This window comes from Mauremys mutica, chromosome 9 (genome assembly GCF_020497125.1).
Source record: "Mauremys mutica isolate MM-2020 ecotype Southern chromosome 9, ASM2049712v1, whole genome shotgun sequence".
Lineage (NCBI taxonomy): Eukaryota > Metazoa > Chordata > Testudines > Geoemydidae > Mauremys > Mauremys mutica.
In genome coordinates, this window is record NC_059080.1 from 65,829,296 (window position 1) to 65,843,098 (window position 13,803).

Below are 13,803 nucleotides of genomic sequence, written 5' to 3' on the forward strand. Positions count from 1 at the left end.
GTTGGCCCCAAAGTACCTTTGTGTTACCAACCATTGCTGCTTCCAAAGCTCTGCTGACTTCAGTGGAAATGGCATTGCAAACATAAATGCTATTTTAATTTCAAATCTCATTTTAAGCTGGGGGGAGGATCAAGGCATGGTAAAAATGAGACAATAGATTCTGAATGAGATATCAAAAACAGTGGATGTGGGGGAAGGGAGTAAGGCTCAAAGTATTTGACTGTGTCCTCCTGGAGGCTGAGAGATAAATAGCTGCATGGTTGCCTAGAGCGATTATTGTGATGACTGCTTGCTTTAATTAATGTCAAGGAAAATAGTTCAATTTTCTGCACACTGGGGCAGCTGCACACAACATGCAGTGCTTGGTGCTAGGATACAGATTCAAATCTAATTCTTCCACAGTACAGATATGTGGAAGAGATTCCAAATTAACTAGGGAGTGTTTGTAGTCTATGTGAATGACACTTACTATATGAAGAGCAAACATGCTCTGACTGTGCATTAGTACGTAATGATATATATGTACGTTGTTTGTGGCTTGTTTGCAGAGCTGCACAAGCCTGAGCAGTTCCATGGATTTTACTTGGAACCATTCTGTGGTCCCTTCCGCACTGGCCAGATTAGCCTCAGGCTAATATACCCTTTACTCTCATATACCTAGGCCTGAGGCTTTGGTCCTATGGCAGCAAAGAAATTCTCCTTTTCCCCCACTTCCACACATTAGAACACACATCAAAAGGTCCTACAGCTAGATCACTCTTCTTTGGGGGATAGAGTGGGATTAATGAATTTCATATTGACAGGTTCATCCATTTCAATGTGTTTGCTTTCAGATGTGGCATTTGGAGCTCAGTTTGGAGTTAAGTGCTTGCGCGTTGCTTGGGCACTCCTTTTCATAATGAACACTACGGTATGTCTGTTATGTATTCTGTGACAGATGGGAGACCTTGGAAGCCTAGAAACTTCAAAAGAGATGTGCCAGAGGCTATGGACACATGGGATATTCATAAACTATTGTATCAATAAGTGGTGTATGTATCGTGTTCCTGGCTTGCTGGATTGGTTTCCTGGGGAATCTGAAATCACTGGCGAGACAGGGTGGGAGGGAAATTATTGCAAGTTTTCAGTTCTGGCTATGCAGATACCCAGCCCTTTGAAGTTCACCGCCTGGGGGCAGTTGCCTTGACCAGCATTACCTGGGTCAGGAGGCCTGGGAGACAAAGTTCCCACGCTGTAAAAAAGTCAGACTGATCTGGCTCAGCAGACTCACTCTAGAGTAAAGAACTGAGACTTGTGTATGGACCTACCAGGGTCCCAGGCAGAGGATGAGTGACATCTAGTAAGCTTAGTGTGCATGTAGACTATTGTTTTATGATGCTTTCTCTGTATTGCTTTTGCCCTAAATACATCTATGGTGCTTTGATTAACGCTGACTGGTCATTGATTAACACTGTCATTGTCCCGGAGACAGCAGAACTGCAGGCGTTGAACTAAAATCAGATATACTGGGATAGGTATAGTGAATGACAAGGGGAGGGCAGTCCTAAGACTCTGATCTGGAAGAAGAGGAACACAGGTTCCAATCTGGTCACACAGTGCACAATCCAACTCTTTCCATTCTAGACTCGAGTCCCTTCGTCCTACCACTATCCTGAATTTCCCTGCCCTTGAGACATGCTAATAAGCTGTATGTAAAAAAATGAGCATCATCATTATATTTGAAGGAACAATTGGAAATGGATATGTACAGGGAATATTGCCTGATGTCTCTGTCAAGAAAAAAATATACAGTGGAAATCTAGAAGCAAACTCATTCTCTTTATAAAATGAAAATCTAAGGGAATGTATGCATTAAACAAAGGATGTAATCCCAAATACTAAAGGATTCTTGACTCCTGGACTTCAAAAGATTATGGCTTCTGGGCCTTATTTTGATTTAAATCAGGAATAACTACTATAGACAATAGAGCGATGCCCTTGTAAAATCAGTATGCCAAACTCTGTTTTTTGTTTTGTTTTTGTCAGAAAAGAGTCTATGTAGGAGTTCTGTGACATCACAATGGAGACATCGAACTGGTGGAAAAGCAGCAACTTTAGGCTGCATGACAAGATAAATTTTTGCCACATACGGACCCAGGTAACATATTGCCAGATCCCTGGATCTCTCTGATCTGTGCTTGGTGCAGGACTGCAGGCAAAGGTGGCTTCAAGCCACCTTTCCAACAACGGATCTTAGGACTACCCAGCACCTCAGGGCTACTCTCTGTTATGCAGTCAGTAAGTTTCTTAGGGACTGTTCTTTTGGCCAGGGTATGTTCCCTGTGCCAGGAAAGGGGAGCTGGAAGTGGGCTTTACAGCACTGAGGGATTCTCTTATGCCAGGAGACTCCTCAACTGCCCCACCAGTTTTCCAGTTCCGTTTTGGTGCCCGAACAGTGCAAATCAGCTAGATGAACAGTTCAGGATCTGGCCCAGATCCTCTAGTTTGTAACTAAGCTCAATGCCAATCTAGAAATGCTTTCTCTATGGTGTTTATTTTTAGCTCTTTTATATAATTTTTTTTATTCTACATCACTAAAATTAAAGATTTATTCTGATAAAGACCAGGCCTGGATAGCCGATGTGTTAATGAAAGACACACTTGGAGAAATTAAGTACTCTGGCCTCTCCAGGGCAATGAGGAAAGAAGTAGGCAACTGATGGTACAAAGTCACAGCTGTAGAGGAGACTGAAGATCTTTCCCCAAAAGTGCCACACATGTACTTGTAAGAGCCATCATGAATACAGGGAGACTTGCCTGATCTGAAAGTAGTAAGACATTGTTACAATTGCCTTTTCCCAATTTGGACCTTTACAACGCATTGAGCCACTCCTGCTGGTTGCAGCTGTTCACAGTAAACTCAGCTAGATTTGATGGGATGATTGTTTATTTTTATACTGTCTCGTTTGAGATTAAGTTTGGATAGGACTGGAATGAATGCTCAGTTTTGACTGTATTTGTACGGAATCTGGTCACTGGGCAAATATTCACTCATACAAAAGCGACAAAGAGTCCTGAGGCACCTTGTAGACTAACAGAAGTATTGGAGCATAAGCTTTTGTGGGTGAATAAATACCCACTTTGTCAGACATTAGTGGCGTCTGATGAAGTGGGTATTCACCCATGAAAGCTTATGCTCCAATACTTCTGTTAGTCTATAAGGTGCCACAGGACTCTTTGTTGCTTTTTCCAGATCCACACTAACACGGCTACTCCTCTGATACTTGTCACTCATACAAGTTTCACTCAAAAATAAAGATCAGGCAATGGATAATTAAAAGTGGTGGTGGAAGCCACTGCAAGGGTAGCCCAGCCCCATTGTCAGCTCTTCCTGTCTTCCCTTTGCAGTCTCAGAAAGCTGTGTCTATTCCCTGCCTGTTCTCTACCAACAAACACCCCCCCACCAGCCCACCCTCTATGACACCCCTCACCAGCCCACCATCTACTACATTGACTACCCTAAAGGGTTCTGTGATTCTTTTTGCTTCCTGGTACCTAATGGCTCTGTTCTGTTACCCTTCCTCTGGGGCACTATTTGTGATAATGAGCACTATTCACTATGAGCAGGTTGCAGAAAGAAAGATACGTTCCCAAGCCTGTCCCTGAATACAATTAAAGCAGTAAGATAAATTCAGAGTGTTTGAGTTAAGATGCTGTTTAGATGCACACTACTTTAATGTTCTATATAGAGAGAACTGGGATGAGTGTGTATTGCAGATTCTGCAGAAGCAGACAATGTGTATTGGGCAGAGACCCTGACTGATTTGGAGGTGAGTCTCCCGATGGTATATCTTCATTTAGGTATGACACAGCTCCAGCTTTTACACATCTTACATTCTAGTCACAGAAATGGGGAACAAAGTGGCTTTGGTGTCACAACTAATAAGTCATATTAGTGTTTCCCCAAGTAAGCAAACCACACTAGTTTATATACATTTCCACCACCACAGATCATAATGTGTTTATTTCCTTCATAAGATGGAACAGCAGGTTGGGATGCTAAAGGATCTCCCTTGCAAAGGTAATTGTACTTGCCTGCTCTAATATATACCAGTATTACCAAGAAGTTAGGAAGAAAGATTTTAGTAACTTGTATTGTCTTTGGGTTTATTTTCTTTTTACAGTACCAGATCTTATTAGAGAGTGAATTATGCCTGTGTTAACCTGAGCTCCTCTGTATCTCCATCTAATGTTTTCAAGGTGCTTATTACCTTTGTAAGTGGTAATAGGTGCAATGATATATGAAATGTAAATAAAATTGCTACCAACATTTAACAAGTGTAATGGTGAGGGGAGGCCAAGGATTTTAAAGGTATCTTCATACTCTCTTACACCCAGAGGTGGTCCTGCCTGGACAGGATTGAGGCATAGTAACTGAAGGGGCAGTAAGGAAGATGGCAATGCCACTGCCCAAATTGTATCTCTTCTGTAAAATAGGGGACTTCCATGTTCACTGTTATCAAGCTAGCACTTCTCATGAACACTAAATGCATTAGAAAAATGTAAACACAAAATACATTTAAAATTCAGAAGTTTCTTGGGTAGATCCTCATCTTATCCAACTACTGAGCAGTAAAAAAAGCTTCCCTGACATGGCATCTACATAGGGTGACCAGACAGCAAGTGTGAAAAATCAGGATGGGGTTGGGGGTAATAGGAGCCTATATAAGAAAAAGACCCTAAAATCAGGACATCTGATTACCCTACATCTACAGATTCCTCTGGCATAAGAGAATCCACAGATTGTTTAAAGCTAGCCCTGTGGGCTCCTTGCCACCTTATCCTATCCCACTCTCTGTGGAGGGGCACATCAGGGGCAGGAGTAGCTGCCACTTTTCACAAAACCACTGCCAGGCAACATGGCTCCTGCGTGGGTCTGAATTTACCTAAAACCCCACCAAAAAATAATACACACTATTTATGACAGAAACATCATGATCTGAAAACCCTTCCTCCCTCCCAACTGTCCTGCTGAAACAACCCCTCAATTACCATGTAAATACTGCAGTAATGTGTTCAGGCCACCAGCGGTTGCCTAGGAAGCCAATTGCTGTTCCTAGGGGATCTGTTTGAAATTCCAATCCAGATTCTAATCAGGCTCAAGACTATGGGAGTAGAACGCCTGAAGAGTAGGTAGGAGTTTCTCCCTCCCCAGCTTGTCTGAGCTAACAGAAAGCAGCTGTGCCAGACAAAACAGGTGGACCCTGTTACTCTTATAACCAATTAAGGTTATATAAGTAGCCTTTCTCAGCAGTATGACAGGAGGAGCTGCTGAGACAATATGGGATTTAGGAGGGTAGCTTTGTACAAATGGAATAGAGTCAGCCCATGCTGATTGTTTTATGCCTTTGCTTGTTTTGTGTCTGCTGACTTGGGATAGTGATACTTAATCTGAATTACTCAAAATGCAAGCCATAGCAAAGAGCATTTCACTTGTACAAGAAAAAAAATCCTTTAAGATGTGGATCATTCAGTGGGGCTAATCCTAGCCCTGCTCCAAGTTAATAATTAACACTGTCTGAAAAATATTGACTATGAGAGCAAGGATGGGTAAATAGACAAATTTGGCAACTAGTATAAATATTAGCAGCTACTGTAAAATGGACATATATTCACTGGTGGGTTGGAGAATAGCTGTACTTTGCTGGCCACCTTTTGAGGAGTCTGAATGGGTGTGGCAGACCATCTAGTTATTCCCCTTAAGAGACTGCCTACTACCTTACAAGGTCATTGGTGATTTAAGGCCACCAATTGAGGGGCAGGGGGCATGAGGAAGGAACAATGGGTGCTATTCAAAATGGAGGATGGTGGTCTAAGCATTAAGACACCTGAATATGAATTAGCCATAACTAATTATTAGCCTATTCACCCATCATGACAGCAGATTTTAGAACAAAAGCTAAGCAAGAGTGAGTCACTTGCTTATGCTGTTAAATTGAGTGTATAAAATTATCCAAAGCTACCTTTAGTTATAAGATATTAACAGCAGGACTGTATTAGGAATTGCAAGTGAGATCTGAGAAAAGCACAAGTCACCATTCCTGACAACAAATGGTAAACATTGCTTCTTAGTACAAAGCACTTCAAAAAATTACATCACAAAGTGCCATTCAAGCTCTTCTTCCAGTGGCATTGAGCAATATGATATCTGTTGATAAAATACTGTACTAGGCCTGATGTAAAAATGTTTATGCTGAATGTGGTTTGGCTACAAAGAATACCGTTTAACCTCTGCAAAGCAGTAGCAGATGTCAGGGCCATGAAAGTTGGTTTTCCCACTGAAAAAATAATCAGTAGTATGCAGTGTGGGTATTTTCTTAGTTTAATTTGGTATTATATTCATCAGTCCTTAAACAGAGAGTCACAAATGGCGCACAGGAAAACCCCTCTTCCGGAAATCTAAGCCCAAAATCCAATGCCTGGTTCTCAGGGAGTAAGGATGCCAACAGTCTTGTATTATAAGGGAATCCATTATTTAACTAAACAAAATTGCTTGTCCTGACTAGATAAGTACTTTTATTCAGTTTTGCTGTTAGAGCAGAATCTGACCCACTCTGGCAATGCTACATCCTAGTTGAATTTCAGGATAAGAGGTGTCCCTGTATGTATTTAGAATTCTAGTGGAGGTGGCCAGGTTAAATTTGCATGATGTTGCAACCCCATGTACCGGGTCACAAAACCCCTAAAAGCTGGCCCCACTGGTCCTCCATCATGCTGACAGAGGGATGGCCAGGCCCACACCATTCAAATTTGGCCTTACCGTTCTTCCATCATACACATCCTTTACTTTTGAAAAATGTTCACAGTCCTACTAGGGAGCAAGTGCACCCCAGCAATTGAAAGCTATTACAGGACAGAGCAACTCCCATAAAGAAACTATATCATAAAACTAACAATACATTTTTTAAAAAACTGTACCTCATTTGCACACTAAGAAAAAGCACTTATAAGACTGTTGTAGCACCACCTGGTGAGTCCCACCATTACATTAAACGTAAGTTGCCCTGCTGTGTAGCTGGAGTAATGTCTACACTGATGTTAAACAAGGGCGGTACTACACTGACAGCAAAGAGTGAAGCTTGCAGTCTCTAGAGAACATTTGCTACCCAAGAGGATGTAATTAGAGTATGTTGATGTGTTTGAGTTTTGTGGTGATGAGCACATTTGTATTGCCAGAAATGTTACCCCATTTTCATGATTGTAAAAAGATACTTTTCGCTTCTCTTGGGAGAAAAACCATTGTTATTTTTGAAGATGCTGGAATTAAGAGATCTGATGTTTCAGCTGAACAGGTTAGTAGTTTGCTAGCAGGCACATTATTTATATCCCAGAAAGCTAAAACTTAACAATTAGCGCTGTTCTGCACTCACACTAGAGAATACACAAAGGCTGATTTTTACATGAGAAAGAAGGGTATTTGCATGTACAACTGGATGAACATCCTTTGCTTGTTTAATACCCTATGGTAACAATACAGATTTTGTAGATTGTCATTAGGGATTAAATCAAGTAGTGAAATAGTCCAGAAAAAGAATGAAAGTGTTAGTATATTCCTGGACTGTATGAACTGTAATTGCAGATTATTGCTTCAACTGATGAATCTGAGCATGATAACATTATCAGAAAGTTAATGCCAAGAGCAAGAGATGAATATACCACATTTAACACGAACAAGATACAATACAAAATAAAGTTTTTTGAGGGTAAATGTGGCGATTCCCAAAGAAAGTAAGCAAAGGTCATCATTTAAATATCATAAGCTCATACATGTAAAAATGGCAGACATCTGAGACTGTGGTAACAAATTCTAAAAGGAAACTGGAAGAGATGCTGAAATGCAATGGTACACTTATACAGAGGTGGGTGACTGGCCTTGCTGACTGAAAAATGGCATAGTCATCAATTGAATGTCATGAAAGATTTTGCAAAGACTCCAGATGGACTAATACTGATAGGTAATAATATACATATCCCAGGAGGAAGTAGGAATATAAGGTTAGAACAGTTACATGTGCATGAGTCATCAGGGTATCAAAGGGAATAAAACCAGTGCTACTTCAGTCAGACATTGATCATATATGTCATATAACATTCCAAATGCTCTAGAAACATGCCAAATTTGTACAACATGAATAAAGCAACCCAAAAGAACCTGGGAGACCACATTAATTTCCAAGTATGCTGTGGTAAGCAGGCACAGAATTGTGATTTCAAAGTAAATTCTTTTTAGCTGATTATTGCCTGTTCATTTAAATGCTTATACATACTGAGAATGAGTGATGAGGCATCCCAACCTGTAATTTAGAAGCTTAAAGCAGTGTTTGCTAGGAAGGGGATACTATCAGAAATGGTTAGTGACCTTTGTCTAGATGAGAGATTAAAGATTTAGCAAAGCATTGGGGAACATGTTAGAGAAATACTAGCCCAGGGTATCCACAATCAAAAGGTATAACTGAAAGAATGATTAGGTAGTTAAAACTATGATTTTAAAAAGGAGAAATAGACCCTCAGGTTCTGTTAGATTTAAGAAATAGCTCTGGGACTGGTGTGTTATATTCTTCTATTGCTAATTGGTATTTCACACAGAAATAGATTGGCATGTACTTTAGATGTGCCCAGCTTCAGATAATGAATCCCTCTTTTAAGTGCAAAACTCAGCTTAATCTTAATGATGGAACAGCAAGTTCTGCCTCTCTGCCTTAGGGCTAGTCTACACTTACCTGCCGGGTCGACGCGGTGAGTTCGACTTCTCGGAGTTCGAACTATCGCGTCTAATCTGGACGCGATAGTTCGAACTCCCCGCGCGCTCCGGTCGACTCCGGTACTCCACCACTGCAAACGGCGGTGGCGGAGTCGACCTTGGAGTCGCGGACTTCGATCCCGCGGTGTCTGGATGGGTAAGTAGTTCAAACTAGGGTACTTCGATAGCTGAACTTGCGTACCCTAGTTTGACCCCCACCCTTAGTGTAGACCTGCCCTTAGAGAAAACAGGCTGCTTCTTGTTTTTGGATTCTTGTGTTATGCTGAATTTTAAGAAATAAAATAATGTTATATTACAACCTTCTAGCAAGAGAAGGTATGTTTTTATTTGACTTCTGTTTGTTTTCAGTGAAACATGAGAGAAATGTTACCAGGGTGGCTACATAAGGTCTGTAAGGACAGCCAGATCCAAGGATTAGAGCAGCATGAAACCTCAGGCTGGGAGTAACAGAAAAGTTAATAGTCAGGTTTCAGGGTCTGAAGGCCAAGTCCAAATCAAGCCAAGGGCACCCATGGCCATAGCAACTACAGGAAATCCACACTGTTACCTGAACTGCCCCTTGTGTTTATATAGAGTGGGGACCCAATCAGGAGCCACGAGCCTGCTGGCTGTCAAACCCCTTCAGACAGGACTTCCCATAGTCTGTGTCCACAGTGAGTCATGGGCATTGGAGCAAAAGCAGATTACAGCTGTTGCTGGGTAGCAACTGGAGCAATCAGCTACCTGGTAGCTCTGTAGGCCTCCTAGACCCATTACTTCTGGGAGAATTCAGCACCACTGAGCATGTGCAGAATTCATGTCCCCTCAGATTCCATCCCCCCCACCCCCGCAGAAAATACATTCTGCTGGGAAGGCGCTGCAGTGTCACTAACCAGGGGCTGGTGTTTTGCCAGAAGAAAGGGCTGCTGGCTCAGCCTGCTGTGGAGGGGGAAGGGGATAGGTTGTCTTCCTCACAGCGACTTGCCTGCGTGGTGAGGTGAAGAGGCACAGGATATGGGGGCAGGAGGATGGAAAGAGCAGGGCACATGGGGCTGCTGGGGGGTTCACATAGACTGGAGTTCAGAAGGACTAGTGGGGGGACAGACTGGGGCAGCGGCACAGGAGATAGTGGAGTGACAGCATTGAGCCAAGGGGGTGCAGGGCCACATGGGGGTAGGAGGTGGGGAGTGCAGGGATACATGTGGACAGGGCGGAGGGAGTGGCTCTGTGGGGGTACAGGGACACTTGGGGATGGGAGAGGAGGAGTGGCTGAGTGAGAGTGCAGGAACGCATGGGGGCTGGGGTGGCTGAGTGGGAGTTTAGGGCCATGGTGGGTGCAGGGACACATGGGGACAGGGAGGGTGGGTTGGTTGAATGGGGTGCAGGGTCACCTGGGGATGGGTGGCTGAGTGGGGGTGCAGGGACACATGGGGATGGGGAAAGTGAGGGTACAGGGACAATGGGAACAGGGGATAGATGTACCTGATTGAATGGGAGAAGCTAGGAGTCAGCCAGGGTCTGCCCGGGGAAGGCTCCCCAACTCCCTAACAATCCCCCTGCCCCGCAAAAAAAACCCCTCTGTTCATAATTCTCCCACCCACACCCAACAACTCTCCAAGTTCATTCCCAGGTTCCTTTCCAGCAATTATTTCCCTCTCCCTCAGCTCATCCATTACTCCTAACTCTCCCAAGCCTTTGCATTGCTTCTGAGGGGTGTGGGAAATCCATTTCTGTATTGTAGTTTAAATGAATTATTACTCAAAGTTCTGTATTAATATGCCTAGTAAGAAATCTATTTGTCAAAAAACATTTCCTGAATCTTTTTTGTTGTCTGTATTGTTACAGACACACTTGCTGACAGGTATTTTGAAATAAATTATCAAAATAATTGAAACTGGCATGATTATATGGTGTTATTTTGACAAAATATGCAGAATTTTAAAATATTGTGTGCAGGATTTTTAATTTTTTGGCACAGAACTCCCCTAGGAGTAACCTGAGGGGTCTTACAGTGTTTCATCAAGAATAGGAGCAGAATCCAAATCTTATCACACTGATACCTCAGAATATGGCATCTATTAGAGCAGGGATAGGCAACCTATGGTATGTGTGCCTAAGGCGGCACGCGAGCTGATTTTCAGTGGCATTCTCACTGCCTGGGTCCTGGCCACCAGTCTGGAGGTCTCTGCATTTTAATTTAATTTTAAATGAAGTTTCTTAAACATTTAAATAAACTTATTTACTTTACATACAACAATAATTTAGTTATATATTATAGACTTATAGACAGAGATCTTCTAAAAACATTAAAATGTATTACTGGCACGTGAAACCTTAAATTAGAGTTAATAAATGAAGATTCGGTACACCACTTCTGAAAGGTTGCCGAACCCTGTATTAGAGAAACAAGAGCTACCTAAAAAGAAACCTGGCATAGACCATCACACATATATCACTTCTGTAGGGGAGAAAAGACAACCACAGGACACTGCAGATCCTAATAGGATGAATGAAGATAGTGATGGCCTGAAATGCAAGCAAATGATGAACCAGCTACTGTATATCTGGATTGGCATCAACATTAAGAGGGTGGGATGTCTGTTTTCCAGGAACAATCAAAGGGTACATCTACACTACGGGACTATTCCGAATTTGCATAAACCGGTTTTGTAAAACAGATTTTATAAAATTGAGTGCGCGCGGCCACACTAAGCACATTAATTCGGTGGTGTGCGTCCGCGGTCCGAGGCTAGCGTCGATTTCTGGAGCGTTGCACTGTGGGTAGCTATCCCGTAGCTATCCCATAGTTCCCGCAGCTTCCCCCGCCCCTTGGCATTTCCGGGTTTAGATCCCAGTGCCTGATGGGGCAAAAATCATTGTCGCGGGTGGTTCTGGGCACAGCCTCACCCCTCCCTCCCTGAAAGCAGCAGACAAGCGTTTCGCGCCTTTTTTGCTTGGTGAACTGTGCAGACGCCATAGCACAGCAAGCATGGACCCTGCTCAGCTCAATACCGCAATCGTGGATGTTTTAAACGCCTCGCACACTCTCGTGCAGTATATGGTGAACCAGGACCTTCGAACCGAGTCGAGGAGGAGGCGGATACGGCAGCGCGGCGATGACAGTGATGAGGACGTAGACACAGAATTCTCTCAAACCGCGGGCCCCGGCGCTTTGGAGATCCTGATGGTAATGGGGCAGATTCTATCCATTGAACGCAGATTTTGGGCCCGGGAAACAAGCACTGACTGGTGGGACCGCATTGTGTTGCAGGTGTGGGACGATTCCCAGTGGCTGCGAAACTTTCGCATGCGTAAGGGCACTTTCATGGAACTTTGTGACTTGCTTGCCCCTGCCCTGAAACGCCATAATACCAAGATGAGAGCAGCCCTCACAGTAGAGAAGCGAGTGGCGATAGCCCTGTGGAAGCTTGCAACGTCAGACAGCTACCGGTCAGTCGGGAATCAATTTGGAGTTGGAAAATCTACTGTGGGAGCTGCTGTGATGCAAGTAGCCAAAGCAATCACAAAGCTGCTGCTACGAAAGGTTGTGACTCTGGGAAACGTGCAGGCCATAGTGGATGGCTTTGCTGCACTGGGATTCCCTAACTGTGGGGGGGCGATAGATGGAACCCATATCCCTATCTTGGCACCGCAGCACCAGGGCACCCAGTACGTAAACCGGAAGGGGTACTTTTCAATGGTGCTGCAAGCACTGGTGGATCACAAGGGACGTTTCACAAACATCCACGTGGGATGGCCAGGGAGGGTTCATGACGCTCGCGTATTCAGAAGCACTACTCTGTTTAAACGGCTGCAGCAAGGGAATTACTTCCCAGACCAGAAAATAACAGTTGGGGATGTTGAAATGCCTGTCGTTATCCTGGGGGACCCAGCCTACCCCTTGATGCCATGGCTCATGAAGCCATACACAGGCAGCCTGGACAGTGGTCAGGATCTGTTCAATTACAGGCAGAGCAAGTGCAGAATGGTGGTGGAATGTGCATTTGGCCGTTTAAAGGCGCGCTGGCGCACATTACTGATTCGCTCAGACCTCAGCCAAACCAATGTCCCCTATGTTATTGCTGCTTGCTGTATTCTCCACAATCTCTGTGAGAGTAAGGGGGAGACCTTTATGGCGGGGTGGGAGGCTGAGGCAAATCACCTGGCCGCTGATTACGCGCAGCCAGACACCAGGGAGATTAGAAGAGCACACCAGGAAGCGGTGCTCATCAGAGAAGCTTTGAAAAGGAGCTTCATCAATGGCCAGGGTACAGTGTGACTGCTGTGTTTGTTGATGAACACCCAACCCCCTTGATTGACTCATTCCCTGTAAGCAACTCACCCTCCCCCTTCGAGTACAGCTTACTTATTCAAATAAAGTCACTCTCGTTTAAAAATCATGAATTCTTTATTAATTCATTATAAAAAGAGGGAGAGAAGTAAGGGTGTGGTTTAGGAGGAGGATAGGAAGGATGGAGAAGGCCATTAAAAAAATTTCACATTAACGACAGCCTTCTTGTTGGGCTGTCCACGGGGGTGGAGTGGGTGGGTGCACGGAGCCTCCCCCCACGCGTTCTTACACGTCTGGGTGAGGAGGATGTGGAACATGGTGAGGGTTGAGGGTGGTTACACAGGGGCTGCAGCGGCACTCTGTGATCCTGCTGCCGTTCCTGAAGCTCCACCAGACGCCGGAGCACGTCAGTTTGATCACGCAGCAGCCCCAGAGTTGCATCCCGCCACCGCTGATCTTCCTGCCGCCACTTCTCATCTCGGTTGTCCCTCCTGTCCTCACGTTCATCCCTCCTGTCCTCACGTTCATCCATCCCTCCTGTCCTCACGTTCACTGGCCTCTTTCCTGTAATTTGATACCACGTCCTTCCACTCATTCAGATGAGCTCTTTCATTGCGTGTAACTTCCATAATATCCGAGAACATCTCATCTCGCGTCTTCTTTTTCCTCCGCCTTATCTGTGCTAGCCTTTGGGATGAAGGAGGGATGGTTGAAAAATTTGCAGCTGCATGAG

General features: G+C 44.1%; 1 protein-coding gene across 5 annotated transcripts in view; it reads left to right on the forward strand.

The window, feature by feature from the left end:
* Positions 1–2,079: 2,079 nt before the first annotated feature.
* PXYLP1 (2-phosphoxylose phosphatase 1) overlaps positions 2,080–13,803 on the forward strand; it is a 142,328-nt gene continuing 130,604 nt past the window's right edge. Inside the window, exon 1 of one of the 5 annotated variants that reach the window (XM_045031232.1) lies at positions 2,080–2,137. The gene's annotated coding sequence lies outside the window, so the exon portion shown is untranslated. Of the gene's footprint in view, positions 2,138–5,152; positions 5,173–5,213; positions 5,237–13,803 lie in introns of those variants that run through there. The other 4 variants (XM_045031227.1, XM_045031231.1, XM_045031229.1 and 1 more) reach the window with 4 other exon arrangements.